The 6,291-nt window shown below is 33.4% G+C and overlaps 1 long non-coding RNA gene across 1 annotated transcript; it reads left to right on the plus strand.

Annotated features, from left to right (window-relative positions):
• The first annotated feature begins 3,307 nt into the window (after positions 1-3,307).
• Positions 3,308-6,004, plus strand: LOC116419901. The gene is made up of 2 exons (XR_004230232.1): positions 3,308-3,479; positions 5,850-6,004. It is a non-coding gene; the product is annotated as an uncharacterized LOC116419901 (long non-coding RNA).
• Positions 6,005-6,291: the final 287 nt, after the last annotated feature.

Here is a 6,291-nt window from a genome sequence, read left to right on the forward strand (position 1 = left end):
AATACAACATATGTGTATATATTTATACAGTTCTCTTGTTGCAAAAGAAAAATAGGACTTAGAAAGGTAAAAATAATCTAGGAAGAAAAATAAACATGCAAGCAGTCCACATTTATTTTGCAGTGTTCTTTCTCTTGGTGTAGCTGATTCTGTTCATCACTGAACAACTGGAACTGAATTGGATCCTCTTGTTGCCAAAGATAACCACGTCCATCAGAATTGATCCTCATATAGTATTGTTGTTGAAGTGTATTATGATCTCCTGTAGTAGCATCTTATTTTGACTGATTATTGTTACCAGCTTGGTGCTAAGATTTATTGTGAATGCTGTCAACACCCTTTATTCATTTCCTGGAGGATAAAGCTATTGTGCCTTTCTTCTAGCTGTGGCTTTGACTAGAGACTGAGAGACAAAATTATGGAAGGGTACACTATTCTCGATGTATTTGGAGTCTGTAAGTGGGATTTTACTTTACTTGCCTTTACCTCAAGAATTCTAGTCTTTTTTTTTTCTGCTTCTTTCTTATGATTAAGCTTGTGTTGGCTCAATCTATCAGACAACAAGCTTTAATTAGACCCCTAATGTGTTACAGATATTATGCTACTCTGTGCTAAGAATATAAAATGGAACAATCCTTGCCCTCAAAGGCAACATGTAAATCTGAAGTGTGTACAATATAAATACAAAAATAGTGCTAGTTGGAGTCAGGAAGATCAGAGTTCAAATATGGCCTCAGATGTATACTAGGGGCATGACACTGAACAAGTTATATAACTTCTGTCTGCCTCAGTTTTTTCATCTGCAAAATGGGGATAATAATAGTATCTAGCTCCCAAGGTTATTTTGATGCTCAAATTAAATATTATTATGAAGTACTTGGCACAGTGTATGGCATATATTAGATGTTTATAAATGCTTGTTTCCTTATCTTCCCAAATAGAAGGTAGTTTTGCAAGGGAAGCAATTAATAAGTAGGAAAATTAGGAAAGGTTTTAAGTATAAGTTACAGTTTGGGTTGAATCTTTAAGAAAGTAAGGGAGTCTGAGATAAAGATGAAGAAGTTAAAATTGATTATCTGAAATAAAAAGAAACCGAGGACAACTATTGAGTCATCTATGATTTAATTTATAAAGCTAGCATTTGCATACCAAATCAGATTACCAGACTCTTCAGAGGTACAGAGATGGTTTTTGTAGCAAAAAGTAGGAATAAAAAAATGACAAAAACTTGTTTTGTATAACATAATTCATTTGGACAAGACAGGCCACCTGACTAAGTAATTTCTCCTAAACTGTCTTAATCTTATGCCAGAAATCCATTCCTCCAGGTGGTATCTCTTGTAACCAAAAAGTGTTCTGGGAAAGAAGAACTTGTGGTTAGTGGTTAGCAGTCACCCCTCATCTCCCCCTTCTCCAGTCTTCCTTAGAAGAGTCCATTACTCAACTTACACTCTAGCTCAAAAGAAGGTTACGAACAGAATATGTGAGACGCTTTAACTTCTGACTAACCTTTCTCTAATTGCCAGAAGGTGGGAAATTCAACTCTACTTTTTGCTAGAAAGAGAAACTTCATCTTTGGTCAACCACCCTTTTTGCTAGAAAGGGAAATATTAGTCTTTTGAAAAGTCTTATAAATTTGATTATTTTATTCTTTTATATTATCTGCCACTAAATGAGAAAATATTCTAAATCTATCTATTCATTAAATCTATAGGTAACATAGACTTAAAAGACTTATCTATTTTAGTCTGTTTAGTTTAAGACTAGCTCTTCCTAAAGAAAGAAATCTAATTCTATAATCAAACTAAAAATAAATGAAAGTAATAAAAAATACCTAATTTTTTTCAAAGACAATATATTTCAATCAGTGTGTGTGTTTGTAGAAAACACATATGTGTGTGTGTTTGTAGAAAAGGATAGGAAATAATATCAAATGATTTCAAAATGTAGAGAAAAAGAAATTAACAGAAAATAGTCTATTTTGGCTTCTATTCATGGTCTCTAGTGGGTTCTGTAGATTAATTTTACTGATTTTGTTAAAGATGTTACCAATCATTTAGTGTCCCATATTTGAACCTTTAGCCTTTTATTTTTTTCCCACTTCCTCATTTCTCATATTTCTCACATTATATCTAATTTAAGTCCTTTAGATTTTATATTTCCAGTATTTCTCATCTGTTTCCTTGCTTTTCCTTTTAGTAATACTACATTAAATTTTGCTTCTGTCATCTATTGCATTAATGACCTTTGCATTAAAGATCTAAAGATACACTATAAGAAACAATAATATAGACAACCAAAAAGAATCTGCTCTAAACTTACATCATTCATTCTAGGATGTCACAATAAAGCTGACAGAATCTTTCAAAAGTCCTGAAGGAAACAAATCACGGAAGCTGAAAGCTTTTATTTCATCTCCAGATTTGTTGAGCATATTCTATGTGTCTTTACTAGGAAAACTTCTAGGCAGACCATTTTTTCTTTATTTCCTTCTGAACTATAACCTTCAGTGAAGTTTAGCTTAATTTGGTTTACTTTAAATCATATTATAGAATTTTCTGCCTTTTCTTTAAATGGGGAACAATCTTGTATAAATAAAATTAGTATGTGACAATTTTTTTCTTAGCTATGTCTCATAAATCCCTTTTGCCAAGGAAGTTCTAGACTTGACAGTGTGTCCAAATAAATTGAATATGAATTTTCCTGAGGATTTCTGTTGAATTGTGTTGGACTGTAGTTTGTCCTTTGACCATAATTAGTTCTTGACATTTTTATTGAGTGATTTTCTGAAAAATGAGTTGGAAACTTTCTTCCTACTTTTTGCATAATTTGATAACTGTCTAAATGGTTTATTCAAACTTGTCTTCTAGTGCTACTATCTTTATTTGTAAAGTTTGCAATTCTTTTTCCAATTGAATTGTCCTTTGACCTTATTTTTCTGTATAATCTGCAACTTTTCATTGAATCATTTTCTGTGTGGCTCATTCTAATTTTGAGCACATTCAGTTCTTGTGTAAATTTTATCACCATCTCTTTTAAGGTATTAATTTTCCTTGCCTAGGTAGTAATTTTCTCCTCCTTAGACATTACATCTTGTATATCTTGTTTCGTATCTTCAAGGTAGTCTTGAAATCTTTATGGTCAGGAGATTTGTTTCCCTCTGAGACTCAGATTTGTTGTATAATTTCTCTCTTCTGGATTTATTCAATCTAAGATATTTCTTCATTTTGCTCAACATTTTTTTCTGTTTGCTCATTTCTCCAACATCATTTCCTGGATTGCAATCAAACTCTGTTCCTGATGATAGGGGAACTGATTGGGGTTTTGTCTTCTCTGAGATCTCAGGAACTGCCTCTAAGCCCCTCTTCTGCTCTGGGACGAGGCTGCTTCTACTGTGGCTTTCAGCTTCTGTGATTTGTTTCCTTCAGGACTTTTGAAAGATTCTGTCAGCTTTATTGTGACATCCTAGAATGAATGATGTAAGTTCAGAGCATATTCTTTTTGATTGTCTGTATTATTGTTTCTTTTAGTGTATATTTAGATCTTTATTGGAGGTGTTCTCAAGGGATCTGGGGTCCTCTAGGTTTCTAACATGCCCCGTCTTCCCACAGTATTTCCAAGCTCAGAAGATTTTAGCATCCAGCCAGTGTTTAAAACTTAGACTCTTTTTTTTGTGCTTATTTACCTTCTATCCCTCCAATACTGGCCATTGATTCCATGCTTTTATTCAAAATTACCACCACTTTCTTCATGTTGTTGACTTTTGTTTTCAAGTTTTCATGTTTTATATTTACTAATTTAGGGCAGCTAGATGGCACAGTGGATAGAGTGCTGGATCTGGAGTCAGGAAGATCTGTGTTCAATATGACCCCAGACCCTTATTAGCTGTGTGACCCAAAGCAACCTCTATTAGCTTCAGTTTTTTTCAACGCTGAAATGAGGATAATAATACTTCTACCTCCCAGGATTATTGAGAAGATCAAATGAAATAAAGTACTAAATAGATGCTATATAAATGCTTCTCCATTCCCTTTAATATGTCTTACACAGTTTAACATGTTTTGTGATATATCTAGTTTCTTTTCTTGGGAATGTTGTAGTTATTTTGTTACTTTTTCTTTACAGTAATATATTTAGGATCTTATAGTCCATAGTATTTTTTCACTGTGTTGGAAGTTAAATTTTTTTTTCTTGTTAAAATTTCTTTTTCCTTATCTGAGAAGCCATTCTCTTTTGAAGTTTTGTTGTATTTTTTTTATGTCCCTTATTTTCTGTTTTTACTTATTTAACTTGTTCATATTTGGAGGACATTTTTATATAACAAGGCAAGAAAATTATTGGAGTCTTGGTTTTCTTGTGAACTCTTTCTTTACTGACAGAACACCCAGATCAGTGGTAGTTACCTAAGCATTCAGATAACTGTTAATTCAAAGAAAACCAAAGTTGAGGAACCAATAGGCTAATTAAAGAGGAAAAAAACCTCTAAATTTTGTTGATGTCTTTTGTTTTTACCTCAGAGTCACTTTTGGAAATCACGACTCTTCTTTTCCCACTCTCCTACCTCATAAACCTTTGTAACAATGATAAAAAATTATCAACTAAGAAAAGTCAACTATCCATTTCACCTCTTTAGGTCCTCACTTCTCCAATGAAACAACAGATTTACATTTGCTCATCTCTTCTCCATAGCTAATATTAGTTGCTACTGTTATTCAGTTTGTTTTAATGCTCTTTTCATTTACATTGTAGTTTTTGTGGATATTGTTCTCCAAGAGATTGATTATTGAGGCATAAAGCAGGCATAATATCTGAAACTGAGAAGAAAAATCATCAAGAAATAATCAGCAATTTGGCATTTCAACTCATTTCCCTGCCACCATTTTTTTTTTTTTTTTAATTCTTTGTTGTTGAAGAGGATTAATGCAAGATGATGTTGGGGTTAAAGTACTGTGTGTTCAATTTAACTAATTAAGCCAATATGAGCTTTGAAGTCTGTAAGACCCATCAGGTATAAATAATCCATTTCTGACTCAATATTTTTGCTGACAATTCTTACATCCCAGTGTTGAGGGTATGGTAGCTTCCTTATTGGTTAATGTTTATTTATATATTAGATTTATATATCAGGGCAACTAGGTGGTGCAGTGGAGTGCCTAGCCTAGAGTCAAAAAGACTCATTTTCCTGAATGCAGTTCTGACCTCAGACACTTACAAGCTGTCTTGTAAGTCACTTAACCTGATTTGCCTCAGTTTCCTCATCTGTAAAATGAGCTAAAGAAATGGCAAACCACCCCAGTATCTTTGCCAAGAAAACCCCAATGGAGTCACACAAAGTCTAAAATGACTAAAAATGACTACACAACAAGAAATGCTTATTTACATTTCATCAAAAGGTTTCCATGGTACATTTCTTCAAATGTGTATGGGGCACTTCTAAGGTTTATATGGGGAACAGTGTCTCAGACTGCCACAGCAGAACAATCATCACATTTAAATCTCAAATGAAATGAAGTCTTCTTCAGAAACTGTAAAGTATGATTGTTGATTATAATTATATGTGATGATCTTCCTGATCAATTGTTATCACTACTGTGGACTTCTGAGCAATTTGTCTTAATCTATGAAATCATTATATGTCGCTTAGCATTGATCACCACTATATTGATTAATAGAAAACTTGTTTTGTGACATTTATCTGATGAGTAGATGGTGTTTAATATGAATTCCACTAATCTAATTTTCTAATGGAAACTTTTCCTCTGAATAGAATCATCGAGAAAGCCTGCAGAACAGATAACTTAAATAATTTCTCATACATTGCACTTTAATTTTTTCTCTCCTCTTTATAGAATCATTGGCTCTTAGAGTTGGAAAGAACCTCAGAAGTCAACTAGTCCAATTTATGTGTGGAATTTGAATCCCTCCTACAACATTTCTCCAGCCAACAATTGCTCATCTAGACTCTATTTGTAGACTTTCTTGGATAAGGAATTTGGAATTGACTGGAAGGAACTTCCAAGGCCATTTAATCCAACTGATGCTATTGATTCCATCTTCAGGGACTGCAGATGCCCTCTGTGGCATTGCCAATAAGTGGTCATCCATCTTTCCTCTGAATACCTCTACTGAAAGAGAGCCCCCTACTTTTCTTTCTTTCTTTTTTTTAAATAGCTTTTTATTTACAAGTTATATGCATGGGTAATTTTACAGCATCGACAATTGCCAAATCTTTTGTTCCAATTTTTCCCCTCCTTCCCCCCCACACCTCCCCTAGATGGCAGAATGACCAAT

The sequence above is a fragment of the Sarcophilus harrisii genome, chromosome 6 (genome assembly GCF_902635505.1).
Source record: "Sarcophilus harrisii chromosome 6, mSarHar1.11, whole genome shotgun sequence".
Lineage (NCBI taxonomy): Eukaryota > Metazoa > Chordata > Mammalia > Dasyuromorphia > Dasyuridae > Sarcophilus > Sarcophilus harrisii.